This window comes from Choloepus didactylus, chromosome 13, assembly GCF_015220235.1.
Source record: "Choloepus didactylus isolate mChoDid1 chromosome 13, mChoDid1.pri, whole genome shotgun sequence".
Taxonomy (NCBI): Eukaryota; Metazoa; Chordata; class Mammalia; order Pilosa; family Megalonychidae; genus Choloepus; species Choloepus didactylus.
The window spans coordinates 27,597,035-27,612,535 of NC_051319.1; positions in this window are offsets into that span (position 1 = coordinate 27,597,035).

A 15,501-nucleotide genomic window follows, 5' to 3' on the forward strand; every position below is an offset into this window, starting at 1 on the left:
GATGTTAACAAAGTTAACACATTTTCAATTCAGATTGACACTACTTAAGACATAGACATAAATGATGTTTGTTCAGTAAAACTAATATATCACAAAATCTGTGAGAATATTGGAGGTCTATAGAAAGACTAAAGGAAAATGCTGGGAAAATATGTTTCAGACTGTTGCAGATGTTCTCAGATCCAGTAGCATTTCTAGAAAAAAAAAAAAGTGTTAGATGTTTCTGTAAATGACACAGGACAGCAGTTTAAAACTCCAGTCCAGGTTTTATCAAACTGGAAATATGAGGATATATTTTTGAGAATTAAAAAAGGTCCATAAGAATTTTTTGTATATTAATTGTCATTTTCATGGTGAACTTAAAAAAAAATACTTACCAGTTATAATGATATTTTTTAAAAGTGAACATTCACAATTGAAGGAATAAACTATTTTCAAAGATTGAAAGCTTGTTTCTTGTCATTCCTTCTCAAACTGTGGTACCGGATGTTTGTCCAAATGAGTCATAAGAATGTCTTTTTCTTTTAAAAGGTCCTGTTCATTATTTACATTTGAGAAACAATAATTGTAGCAAGTTCATCACTGCCTTAAATCTGATTAAAAGTAGAGGTTATAGCTAGAAGAAAATTCTCAATTTGCAATTTTTTATAAATATGAAGCATTAGTTTGAAAGCACATAGGAAAACATAGTGGAAATGGCACAGTCTAGTTATATTTTCATGCAGTACCAGTTCAATCATTTTGACTGACTCAAGTAATGTACTAAGTGACACAAGGTGGGGGCAGTCCACCCCAGAGGGAAGAGTAGTTTATCACTGAAAATGTTTAAAATATTCATGATGATAATATAAAGCTGGCTTATTTTAGTAGGTTTTGTTACCATCTTTAAATTCTTTGGAGACAATCTCTCCCCCTTATTGCTTGTGCCTGGCCTGGACTGCTTCCACTGTCCTGTCCTTGGTTCATCGTTGCTGACCTCATCACATAGACAACACTGCTAAGGACACAAACCAACAGTTTAACAAAGACCCACAGTAAGTAAAATGAGGCAACCACCTGAAGATAATCTTTAAGATGATCAAGTGTGCAGGTGTTTAGGCATCTGATATGTGAAGAGTATGGCAGGGGAGGGTGGAGAGAGCAATATATTCAAATAAAATTGGAAAATATGCAGGAAATACCATATTCTCCATAAATATCTCCAATGTACTACTCCCTCAATGTTTTACTGTGTGGTTAGTGATTTAATCTGTAACTTAAAACACTTGTCAGAGGTTTCAAGTAGAAAAATGTACTTCTGACATATCAAAGTATAGATATCACAGAAGAGAGTTACAACTATGGAAAAGAAGATGAATAGAATGAGCTCTAATATTCAAAGTCAATGGGAGGTATTAATATGAACACATAATTAGAAAGATAGATGAAGATACAGATGATAGATATAGACAGATAATGAAATAGGTATAGCTGTGTATATGTTTGCATATACATATGTGTGTGTACATGTGTTCTGTGTGCAAATGGGTTGTGTGTGGATCTTCTGTAATGGTCTAAAAGCAATGATACTTTTAGTGATGAGCGCATCCAGCATCCATATCTTGGTTTCTAAACATCATTCTATACTACAGGAAACAGCACTTCTTGGAAAATTGGCTGATGCCAGAGTTGGGGCTAGGAAAGTAAAGGATGAGCTTGGAATTGGAAAATCTTGGATTCCAAAAAGTAAGAAACTGCTCCAAAAAGTCAACACATGTCAAAATACACAAAAGCCAGGTTGAATGGTCCAAATCTGGGATGAATTTACATCAAAATATATAAAGACGGTAATAGTTTGTAACCCACTGGATGAAATGAATATAAGAATCCATAAATTCATACTAACATAAATAAGTAAATAAATAATTAAAAGAGGGAGAAGGCAAAGCTAATCCTTATAAAAAACTGTCAACTTATGAATGTAGAAAAAGTTATGGAATTAGAAATTTGTCACATAGAAACAATCATTGTAATATTTGATTCAGGTACAATTCATCAATGGACACTAAAATTAGAAGGTGAATATTTAATGAGACAGGATGATTATAAAGTCTCGAAGTATCTCTCCACAAGACACTTATTAATTATGAAGGGGGAAATAGTAACTTCATGGGAAAAATCTGGCAGACATCACTTTAACCAAACGATCAAAGTTAATTCACCAGTAATGGGACAAATAGACATCATGTGACTTCTAAGAAGGACTCAACATCACTTCTGTGGTATTCCTGCTAAAAACACATAACTTGAATCTAATTATGAAGAAATATCAGACAAACCAAAATTGAGGGGCATGATACAAAACAACTGATGTGTACTCTTCTAAAATGTTAAGGTCATGAAAGACAAAGAGGACTGAAGAACTGTTTCTGAACAAAGGAGACTAAAGAGATAATTGCAACATGTGATATTAGTCTGGAAAAAAAAATTTTGCTATAAAGGACATTATTAGGATAAGTGGCAAAATATGAATATGGCTTTACTATTATGTACTATAATAATTTACTATTTACTAGATAGTATACTATAGTATTGTATCAATGCCAATTTCTTATTTTGATAACTGTGCTCTAGTCATATAAGAGAATATGCTGTGTTTTCGGAAGTAAACAGAAGAATCTAGATATAAAGGGGCAGCATATCTGCACTTAACACTCTTAAATAGTTGAGAAAGAGATATTGATTACTGTGACAGTTGGGTTCATGTGTCAGCTTGACCAGGTGATGGTGTCCAGGTGTCTGGTCAAGGAAACACTGGGCTAACCATTACTGCAAAAACTTTTGTGGCTGGTTAATAAACCAGAAGGCTGGTTTATTAAATCATCAGTCAATTAATTACATCTGCGGCTGATTACATCTATAATCAACTAAGGGAGTGTCTGCCCTACAAAATTGGGACTTGTGCATCCTGCCATACAGAATTTGGACTCATGCACCTCCACAGTTCCATGAGACACTTTTATAAATCTCATATTTACAGATATCTCCTGTTGGTTCTCTTTCCATAGAGAACCCTGACTAATACAATTACCATTTGGGAAATTTACATAAAGATTAATTCCTCATAGTATTTTTCCACATTTCTGTAATTCTGAAATTATTTCAAAAAGTAAAGTTAAAACATATCCCTGCTTTGGGCACAGAAAATTCAATTCTAGAAGTAATAGAAGTACAAAATAGCACAGGATATTCAGTTGGAGGGTTAAATTATGATCACAGGATGTAATGGTGATATTGTCAGTTTCCAAAGGGAAGCAATAACAAAGGTGTCTTAAGCCTCTCTTTCAAGGAGAATAATCTTCCATTGGGAATTGCAAAATAAGCATTAAATTAGATAATGAAAAGTGCAACAGCATAATGAAAAATCACCTTTCCATTTAAAATATGTTTAAACCTCTAAACCTAAATGAGCAATATCTTGGCAAATGGAAAGAGATCTCTAAAGTCATGTGGTAAAAGCAGCTTACTCAACAATTGCAAGCATGAAACTAAATCTAGCCTTAGTGAATTCTAAGAGACCACAGACTCAGGAAAGGTATCCAGGTGGTACTCAGGAGATAAGATCAGAAATCTTATCTCCTGAATACAGAAATGTAGATCCTAGAAAGAAGAGAAAGTTAAGTTTGACATTTTATTCAGAAAAGAACTGGAACTAATTTTCAAATATTTGGGTCATGAGAACTGAAGAAAGACAATCATTGCAAAAATCACTAAGATCAAACAAACACAGACTAACCTCAGTTCTTTTTCTGAAATGCTCACTAGACAATGCAGGGCAGTAGAGGGCATAGACAAAAGCATTTTGTGCCCCAGAAATAATCTGGTGACACTTTACAACAAATCACCCTGAAAAAGATGGAGAGGTAAGAACAAATTCCCACTTTCTAATACAGCGGATAATGTGGGGGTTGTTTACATTTCAGTCATTGTTCCCAAGTATATTCAAAATGGAGGGAATGATCTAGTACTGTGAAAGATTCTATCCTGCTCAGAAAGCATACTCATAAAAGGCAAATATGCCAAATTTATCTAGACTAGCTTTAGAGTTGAACTGCAGAAGAAAAAATGAAAAATATTTCCATGGTTGGAATTATTTGTCAAACATACCAAGGCTATTGGCTCAGTAAATTCTGTCTGGTTTTAAAAACAGAAAATGCAAAAACTGCTGGAAAATAATAAAGTATATTTTTTATTAATACACACAGAATATAGCAGTGCGTACATTCTGATGGTTTTTATTCTTTTATTTTGTGTGCATGTGTGTGAATTTTTACATGGAAACATACTGTATATTCATTCATTACCTCATTCAACCCATATGTACCATGTGCCTGCTAGCACCTGGCACTATTTTAAGCACTGGGACACAGTCAGCCCTTAATTAAACAGACAAAAACCCTCACCCTCATCAAAGTTGCAGTCCACACTTGATCTTAACCAAAAGTCTGAGAAACAAATAAAATTGCAGTGTAGCTATAATATGACATTTTATTTTCTTAGGATTACATTGAAAGGGTAAATAAATATTCTTTGAAAATGACAGTAAACAACAGTGCAGTATTTCATTGGTTTTGTTATGATTCATTTAACTATTTTCCCTATTGTTGGTGTCTATGCTACATTCAAATTTTGTTGTCATAAATAATGCTAAACGGAAGATTGTAGGAAGATGGTGGAGCAGGAAACTTCAGGAATGAGCGTCTCCTCCACCAGAACAACCATTAAACAGGCAGGAAATGTCTAAATCAACTGTTTTGAAACCTGTAGTCTAGGAGAACACAATGCAGCATCCAGGGAAGGGCTGAGGAAGAGGCTGATAAATTGTGGTAAATACTGGTGAATTTCACAATCTGTTAGGTAGCTACCATCACTGAGCCCCCATCCTGTGGCAGGCAGCACTGAAGTCCTCAACCCTGGCTCTGGTGCAGCAAGCTGGTGCCAGGATGGAATATAAAGGCAATGTTTCCCAAGATCTGGGGGTGGGAAGTTCAATTGCTGATCACTGCTTTTGATCAGCTACTTCAGATAGCTGAGGGCCCAACTCTGAGGCAGCCATTTTCCCCACCCATCTCAGACAAAAATAGCAAAGGAGTCTTAAAGACAGTACCCTTCCTGAAAACTACAGAAAAAAGTTAAAAATCTGCATTTACTGGGCAAGTGCCAAATCATCTGAAAGAGATATAGGAGATGCTCCCAGTACCCTTGTTGGTGGCCCTCTTACCCCCTTCCCAGGGCACTGCAGAGCCAGCTGGTGTTCCCTTTGTGGGTCCTTGGCCCCCTTCCAGTTGGGAAAGACTGACCTAGGAAATACATCTGTGGCTCATCCCCACTCCAAGAATTTGCTGTCCAGGCAAAAACAGCTTCAAATAGCAAAAACAATGTGAGAAAAAAATTGATCTGGACTGGGGCAAAGGTGCAACTGCTTTAAAGTCATGAGATGGAACATCTGGGAGAGGGAGAAGGTCTATACCCTGGAGAGTAGAGGGGCATTCAAGTTCCTGTAAACAGGAACACTCCTAAGGCCTTTAGCAAGAACAAGCTCAGGACAGGACACAGGCCCATGAAAAGACAGGGAGGGCTCTGCTCTTAGTGTTCATCTTGAGCTGACCTTCTTGATAAGAGGACTGAACTCTGATAGAAGCCACAAGCTAATGCAAAGCCAATTTGCCAGGACTCTGAAAGGTGTTTTTTTATATTGGTTTCTTGGGTTTTGTTCACTCCTGGCACTCAAGAAAATCTGTCATATCACAGGCTGGGTCCAAACTCAAGAAACAGACACTTCAGGGACTAAGTCCTTGAGTCAACATTTTAAAATATTAAAATGAATGGTATTGACTCCCTTTATCCAGGGATGGATGGATGAATGGATGAGTAGAAAAATGGAGACAAAAATTAAATGAAAAATAAGGCAGGGTGGATGATTTGGGTGTTGTTTTTTATTTTTATTATTTGTTATTATTTTTACTTTTTCTGGTATAAGAAAAATATTCAAAAAATAGATTGGGGTGATGAATGCACAACTATATGATGGCACAGTGAACAGTTGATTGTACACCATGGATGATTGTATGATATGTGAATATAATATATCCCAATAAAATGGAATTTTTAAAAAAGTACAGTGTGCAACAAAGAGTACAAGACAAACAAAGAAATAGGAAATGATGATCCATCCAAAAGAAGAGGATAAAAATCCAGAAAACATCAATCAAGAAGACCACAATATAGACATACCAGGCAAAGACTGTTAAAAAATTATCTTTGATATGCTCAAGTAGATAAAGGGAGGTACAGAGAAAGAACTATAGGATACCAGGAAAAAAATGAGTGAATAATATGAGAATACCAATAAAGCAATACAATTTTAAAAGGAACATAACTGAACTACTGGAGTTGAAGATAACAATAATTGAGATGATGATTCAATGGAATATCGGGGCTGGCAGAAGAAGGAATCAAAGAACTCAAAGACAAGACTATTTAAATGAGTCAGGCTAAGGAGCAGAAAGAAAAAAGAATTAGAAAAAAGAGAAAATAGCCTAAGAGATCAATAAGAAACAACCAAGCATACTAATATACACATTTGCAAGTCCCAGAAGGAGAAGAAAGAGTTTAAGGGTCAGAAGGAATATTGAAAGAAATAAAGACAGAAATCTTCTGAATCATGGTAAAACACATAAATATGCACACCCAAGAGCCCAACAAACACCAAACAGGATAAACTTGCAGAGAAATATGCCCAGTTACACGGTAGTAAAATTGTTGAATGCAAAAGACAATGAAAGCATTTTGAAAGCTGCAAGAGAAAAGCAAAATGTTGTGTACAAGTGAGTCCCAATTAGATTATGCCCCTATTTCTCATCAAAAACCATGGAGGCAAGAAGGCAGTGGGTTGTAATATTTAAAGTTCTGAAAGAAAAAGTTTGCCAACCAAGAATTTTATACGCCGAGAGACTTTCTTTCAAAAATGAGGGAAAGTTGAAGACCTTCCTACATAAACAAAAGCTGAAGTAGTTCATTATGACTAGCCCTGCTCTACAAGCAATGCCAAGCAATTCAAACTGAAAGAAAGAACAATAGATAGTGGATCAAAGTGGCAAAAAGAAATAAAGACCTCTGGTAAAGGTATGATTTAGGGTAAATTGTAAATTCCAGTAATATTGTATTGTATTTTTAGTATGTAACTCCATTTCTTCTTACAGGTGTTAAAATGCAAATGCATAAAGAATAATGATAAATCTATGGTTTTGGACATACAAGATACAAAGATGTAATTTGTAATGAGTACAAAGAAAGGTAAGAGAATTGTAGTGTATAGGAAAATGCATGTGTAAACTATAGAAGTTAAGTTGGTATCAAATAAAAAGGATATTTAGAATGTGAAATTTTAATCCCATGGAAACTACAATAAAAATATATGAAAAATATATCCAGAAATAATAAGAAGGGAGTGTATGTGACATAATTTAAAAAAAAAAACAAAAAAATAAATGCAAAAATAGCCATTAATGGAAGAACTGAGGATCAAAAGAAAAGTATAAGAATTACAAAGACTAAATAGCAAAATAGAAAAGAAAGTCCTGCAATATAAGTAGTTACTTTAAATGTAAATAGATTAAACTCCCCAGTTAAAAGGCAGAGATTGGCAAAGTGGATAAGAAAGCATGATCCTATGATATGATATTTACAAAAGACTCACCTTAAATCAAAGATATAACAAGGGTGAAAGTGAAAGGATGCAGGTAGCAACCAACAGAGAGCTGGTGTAGCTGTACAAATATGGGATAAAATGGACTTCAAGTCAAAAACTGTTATGAGGGCCAAGGAATGCCATTATTTTCTGATAAAGGAGTCAACTCAACAAGAAAACATAGCAGTTATAAATATATATGCACCTAACAGCAGAGCCACAAAATATATAATCAAATATTGACAAATACATAGAGAGAAATAAATGGTTCTATTTATTTCTAGTAAGAGGTTCAATACAGCCCTTTCAATAATGGGTAGACCATCTAGAAAAAAGATCAATAAGGAATTAGAAGACTTGAATGATACCCTAAACCAAATAGATTTAACCGACGTATGTAAAACACTTCACAAAACAGCAGAAGAATATACATTCTTCTCCAGTGTACATGGATCACTCCCCAAGATGGATCATATGTTAGGACACAAAACAAGTCTCAATAAACTCAAAACTATTGAAATTACACTATGTCTCTACTCCAATTACAATGGAATGTAACTAGAAATCTATAATAGACAGAGAAATGGAAAATTCACAAATATGTGGCAATGAAACAATGTACTCTTAAACAAGCAATTGGTCAAAGAAAAAAATCACAAGGGGAACTAACACAACATACCAAAAGTTATAGAATACATAAAAGGCAGTATTGAGAGGAAAACTTTTAGTTCTAAATACTTACATTAAAAAAGAAGAAAGATCTTAAATCAGAGTCCTAACCTCAGAACTGGAGGCTTTATAAAAAGAAGAACAAATTAAACCAAAAGCAAGCAGAAGGAAGTAAATAGCAAAGATTAGAGTGGAAATATATGAAATACATAATAAAAACAATACAGAGATTCAATAACACCAAAAATTAGTTAGCTGAAAAGATCAATTAAATCAGAAACCTTTAGTTAGACTGAAAATGAAAAAATAGAGAACACAAATAAATAAACTCAAAAATGAAAAGAGGGCAATACTACCAACCCCACAGAATAAACAGGACTGTAAGAGGATAATAGGAACAACTGTATGCCAACAAATGAGACAACCTATATGAAACGTATGAATTCCTAGAAACTACCTACATTGATTCAAAAAGTAATAGAAAATTTCAGCAGACCAATGCCTAGAAAATAGATTAAGTCAGTAATCAAAAGCCTCCCAACAAAGGAAAGCCCAGCACCAGATAGCTTCACAGGGGAATTTTACCAAATATTCCAAGAATTAACCCAATCCTGCTCAAACTCCTCCAAAAAATTGAAGAGAAGCCATCAATCTCTGATTCATTCTATGAGGCCAAAATCATCCTAAAACCAAAGCCAAATAAAGATACCAAAAGAAAATAAAATTGCAGATCAGTAACTCTTATGAACATAAATGCAAAAATCCTCAAGAAAATAAACTAAATCCAACAGCACACTGAAAAAATTGTACACCATGGTCAAGTGGGTTTTGTCCCAAATATGCAAGGGTGGTTCGACAGAAGAAAATTGATTAATGTAATACACCACATTAACAAAACAAAGAAGACAACACATGATCATCTCAATTGATGCAGAAAAGGGATTTGATAAAATCCAGCACCGTTTCTTGATAAAAACACATGGAAAACTAGGAATAGAAGGAATCATCCTTAACATGGTAAAGGGAATAGATGAAAAAAACTCAGCTAACATCCTACTTAATAGTGAAAGACTGAAAGCTTTTTCTCTAATATCAGAAACAAAACAAGGATGCCCACTGTCACTGCTGTTATCCAACATAGTACTCAAAGTTGTAGCCAGAACAATTAGGCAAGAACAAGAAATAAAAGCCATCCAAATTGGAAAGGAATATACAAAACATTCTGTATTTTCAGATGACATGATCCTATATACAGAAAATCCTGAAATATCTGCAACATACTCCTAGAGCTAATAAATGAAGTAAGCAAAGTGACAGGGTACAAAATCAACACTCAAAAATCAACAGTATTTCTATACACTAGTAGTGAACAATCAAAAGAAAAAAGTCCATATAGGCTGGAGTGAAATAGTGACACATCCTACAGTAATTTGGGCAGATAATAAAAAACATATTTACAGCCTCCCCCTCCCCAGCCCCGAGGATCTGGGGGAAGGTGCGGATGTGTTGAACATCCTCACCTGGACTGGTGTTGATGTTGTCATAAACATTAGGACTGGAGGTTTGATGTGCTGAGCCCTCGAGCAAGGGACTTGCCTTTATGAAGCTCATTACCACAAAGGAGAGTCTAAAGTTGTATGTAATGGTACCTAAGAGTCTCCCCCTGAGTACCTCTTTGTTGCTCAGATGTGGCCCTCTCTCTCTCTAACTGAGCCATCTCGACAGGCGAACTCGCTGCCCTCCCCCCTACGTGGGACCTGACTCCCAGGGGTGTAAATCTCCCTGGCAACGCAGAGTATGACTCCCGGGGATGAATGTGGACCCGGCATCTTGGGACTGAGAGTATCTTCTTGACCAAAAGGGGGATGCAAAATGATACGAAATAGTTTCAGTGGCTGAGACATTCCAAATGGAGTCGAGAGGTCGCTCTGGTGGACATTCTTATGCACTATATAGATAACACCTCTTAGGCTTTAATGTATTGGAATAGCTAGAAGTAAATACCTGAAACTACCAAACTCCAACCCAGCAGTCTGGACTCCTGAAGACAATTATATAATAATGGAGATTACAAGGGGTGACAGCGTGATTGTGAAGACCTTGTGGATCACACCCCCTTTATCTAGTGTATGGATGAGTGGAGGAATGGGGATAAAAACTAAAGGACAAATGGGGTGGGATGGAGGGATGATTTGGGTGTTCTTTTTTCACTTTTATTTTTTATTCTTGTTCTGGTTCTTTCTGATGTAAGGAAAATGTTCAGAGATAGATTGTGGTGATGAACGCATAACTATGTTATCATACTGTGGACAGTGGAATGTATATCATAGATGATTGTATTGTGTGTGAATGTATTTCAATAAAACTGAATTTAATAAAAAAAAAAAAGAAAAAAGTCCAATTCCAATAGCAACTAAATGAATCAAATATCTAGGAACAAATGCAACCATGTAAAGGACTTGTACCCAGAAAACTACAAAACACTGCTAAAAGAAATTAAAGAAGGTCTAAATAATTGGACATCTATTCTATGTTCATGGATTTGAAGACTAAACATTTTAAGATGTCAATTCTATCCAAAGCAATTTACAGAGTCAACACAATCACATTCAAAATTCCAGCAGCCTAAATAAAAATAAACAATAAAACAAGATAAAATAAAATACAATAAAATAAAATAAAATAAAACAAAAAATTGCCAGCAGCCTTCTTTGCAGAACAGGAAGAGTCAATCATCAAATTCATATGGAAGAGGGCTGGGGGCAAGGTGGCAGCATAAAGAGGAGTAGAATTTAGTTAGTCCCCTGGAACAACTAATGAACAACCAGGAACAACCAGTAAATTGTTTGGAATAACTGCTGGGGGACAACTGTGAGTGTCCAGACAGCATACACCAAACTGGATTGGGAGGAATGCCTGAGATTGCAGCATAAATTCTATAAGTAAAAACTTCAGAACTGTGCTAGGAGCCCCCTCCCCCGACAGCAGGCCTAGTTGCAAAACCTCACTATGGTAGAAAGCAGCACTCTCCCAGAAAGCAAATATAGCTCAACTGAGCTCCAACTGGGGTTTTAATTAACAAATGTGGACTGCTGAATACAAGCTACAAACCCCCAACAAGTAGACAGACACTTTTAGTGACAACAAACCTTGAAGAACCAGAAGACTCATCTGTCCCAGAAGGGGGAGCCCAGAAGACCAGGTGTTAACTCTTGCCAATGAGTGAAACTGGGGGGCTGTGTACTGGCTCTAAAAAGGGGGCTTTTTGTCCCCTTTTCTCTCTCTCAACCTGAAGGGCTCAGAGGAGGGAGCCACAGACATTTTTAGTTCCCAGCACTCTGACCCAGACAGGGGTGGAGATAGCAGAGTCAGAGAGAAAACAATTCAAATGCAAATAATGCCCTAGGGGGTGTATCTTCCCTATGAGTAAGGAGGTGGGACCCAGCTTTTCCTTCAGAACCAGACCCCAGAGCCTGGGGGAAAACAGCCAAAGCAGAAAATGAAGGGGCCACATCGTACACCAGTCAGGAGTGACAGGCTGATAGACATCACCTGCTGGGCAGGTTAGGAAAAGCACAGTGACTGGAGAATTCACTGGAAAGTCTGTCATTATTCTAAGATACACCCTGAATATAACCCCATTCTGAGAACTGAACCTATTCTGGTCTGGAAAAATCTGACTGGGGTAACCAAGGAAACCAGATGCCTAGACAAGAGAAAACTACAATCTATACCAGGAAAAATGAAGATATGGCCCAGTCAAAGGAACAAATTTACACCTCAATCAAGATACAGTTGAGATATCATTTCACTTTAATGAAACAATCTATTAAAGATTTTCAAAGAAATATGCTAAATCAAATCAAAAACCAAATCTACGAGTTCAGGTAAGATATAACAAAAGAGATGAAGGCTATAAAGAAAACACTGGGCAAACATAAGGTAGAAATTGAAAGTTTGAAAAAAACTACTGGCAGAATCTATGGAAATGAAAGGCACAACACAAGAGATGAAAAACACAATGGAGACATACAACAGCAGATCTCAAGAAGCAGAAGAAAACACTCAGGAACTGGAGAACAAGACACCTGAAATCCTACACAGAAAAGAAGAGATAAGGAAAAGAAAGGAAAAATATGAGCAATGTCCCAAGGAATTGAATGACAACATGAAGCACATAATGTATATGTCATGGGTGTCCCAGAAGGAGAAGAGAAGGGAAAAGGGGCAGAAGTAATAATAGAGGAAATAATCAATTACAGTTTCCCATCTCTTATGAAAGACATAAAATTACAGATCCAAGAAGCACAGGGCACCCCAAATGGAATAGATATGAATAGGCCTATGCCAAGACACTTGATAATCAGATTATCAAATATCAAAGACAAAGAGAGAACCCTAAAAGCAGCAAGAGAAAGGTGATCCATCACATACAAAGGAAGCTTGATAAGACTATGTGTGGATTTCTCAGTAGAAACCATGGAGGCAGGAAGGATGTGGTGTGATATATTTAAGATACTGAAAGAGAAAAACCGCCAACCAAGAATCCCATATCTGACAAAACTGTCCTTCAAATATGAGGGAAAGTTTAAAATATTCTCTGATAAACAGACAATGACAGAGCTTGTGAACAAGATACCTGCTCTACAGGAAATACTAAAGGGAGCATTATAGACAGATAGGAAAAGACAGGAATGAGAGGTTTGGAACACAGTTTTGGGCGATAGTAGCACAGCAATGTAAGTACACTGAACAAAGATGACTGTAGGTAGGGTTGAAAGACGAAAGTTAGGAGCATGTGGGACATCAGAAGGAAAGAGGAAAGATAAAGATTGGGACTGTATAACTCAGTGAAACCTAGAATGCTCAACAATTGTGATAAAATGTACAAATATGTTTTTACATGAGAGAACAAATGAATGTCAACCTTGCAAGGTGTTAAAAATAGGGTGGTATTGGGGAAAAATATAATCAATGCAAACTAGAGACTATAGTTAACAGAAACATTGTATTATGCTTCCTTTAATGTAACAAAGGCAATATACCAAAGCTAAATATCTTCAAGATGGGGACATAAGGAAAGGGTATGGGATTCTTGGCATTGGTGACGTTGTTTGACTCTTTTATTCTTCTTTAGATTAATTCTATTTTTCCTTTTGTTGTTTTTTAGCTGTCATATTTTTTTCTTTTTCTTTTTCTTTTGTCTCTCTACCTTCTTGGACTCTTCCGCCTTCTTTTTTGGAAGAAATGGAGATGTCCTTATATAGATAGTAGTGATGGTGGTGAATACATAAATATGTAAATATATAGGGAACCATCAATTGTTTACTTAGGATGGAAAGTATGGTGGGTGAACAAAACCTTTAAAAAACACTGATTGGTGAAGAAACCTTGAGGGCATACATTGAGTGTAATAAGTCAGACACACAAGGACAAATATTGCATGGTGTCACTGATATGAACTAATTATAATATGTAAATTCATAGACATGAAATATAAGTTACCAGGATATAGAATGAGGCTAAAGAATGGGGAGCAGTTGCTTGCTATGAGCAGAATGTTCAAGTAGGTTGAACTTAGGTATTTGGAAATGGACAGAGGTGACAGTAGCACGTTATTGTGAGAATAACTAACAGTGCTGAATGGTATGTGAATGTGGTAGAAAAGGGAAGCTTAGAGTCACATATGACACCAGAAGGAAAGTTGGAGGTTAAAAGATGGGAATGTATAAAACAGTGAATCTTTTGGTGAACAATCTCCATGATTAACTGTACAAATATTAGAAATCTCTTTCATGAACTAGAACAAATGTATGACATTATAACTAGAAGCTAATAATAAAGGGGTGTATAGGGAAAAAAGTATATACCTATTGCAAACTATGTAGTACTACAGTTAGTAGTATTTTAACATTCTTTCATCAGTAGTAAAAAATGCACTATACCAATATTATGGGTCAGTAATGGAGGGGTGGAGGTGGTTAGGGGCATGCGACAATTTGAGTTTTCTTTTTTTTTTTTTTTTTTGTCTTTATTTCTTTTCTGGAGTAATGAAAAGATTCTAAAAATTGAAAAAGAAAATAATCGTGGTAAGGGATTCACAGCTGTATGATGGTACCATGAGCAATTGATTGAGCACTTTGATCTTTGGATAACTGTATGGTATGTTAACAATTGGATCTTTGGATAATTGTATGGTATGTGAACAATCTCAATAAAATTAAATTTAAAAAAATTCATATGGAAGAGTATAGGGATTACCAAAGCCATCTTGAAAAAGAAGAATGAAATTGGAGGACTCATACTTCCCAAACTTAAAACTTATTACAAAGCCGCAGATAATCAAAACAGCATGGTACTGGCACAAAGGCAAATATATAGACCAAAGGAATCAAATTGAAAGTCCAGAAATCAACCCTTACAATTATGGCCAACTGATTTTTGCCAAGGGTGCTGTGATGGTTGGGTTCATGTGTCAACTTGGCTAGGTGGCCTAGCTGTCTGGTCAAGCAGGCACTGGCCTGACGATTGCTGTGAGGATATTTGAGGCTGGTTAATAAACCAACGGGCTGGTTTGTCGGATCATCAGTCAATTGACTGCAGCTGACTGATGACTCATCAAGGGGTGTGCTTCCACAGTGAGAGAATGCAATTGGCTGGATTTGGTCCGGGTGATCAGTTGGTTTGTCGGATCATCAGTCAATTGACTGTGGCTGACTGATGACTCATCAAGGGGCGTGCCTTCCACAATGAGAGAATGCAATTGGCTGGATTTGGTCCGGATGATCAGTTGGAGGCTTATAAGCCGGATGGTTAGAGAACCTTCACTTCTTCTTCGGCTGCTCAGTGAAGCATTTCTTGGGGAGCTCGTCGAAGTTGCCGGTTTGTTTCCTGAGGAGTTCGTCAAAGTTGTCGGTTCGTTTCCCGAGGAGTTAGTAGGATGTCTTCCTTGGAGTTGACAGCTTGTTGACGGCTCTGCAGAATTTGGACTCGTGTGCTCCCGCAGTTGCGTGAGTCACTTTTACGATTTGATAATCAGAGACATCTCTCATTGATTCTGTTTCCAAGGAGAACCCTAACTAATACAGGTGCTGAGTCCATTC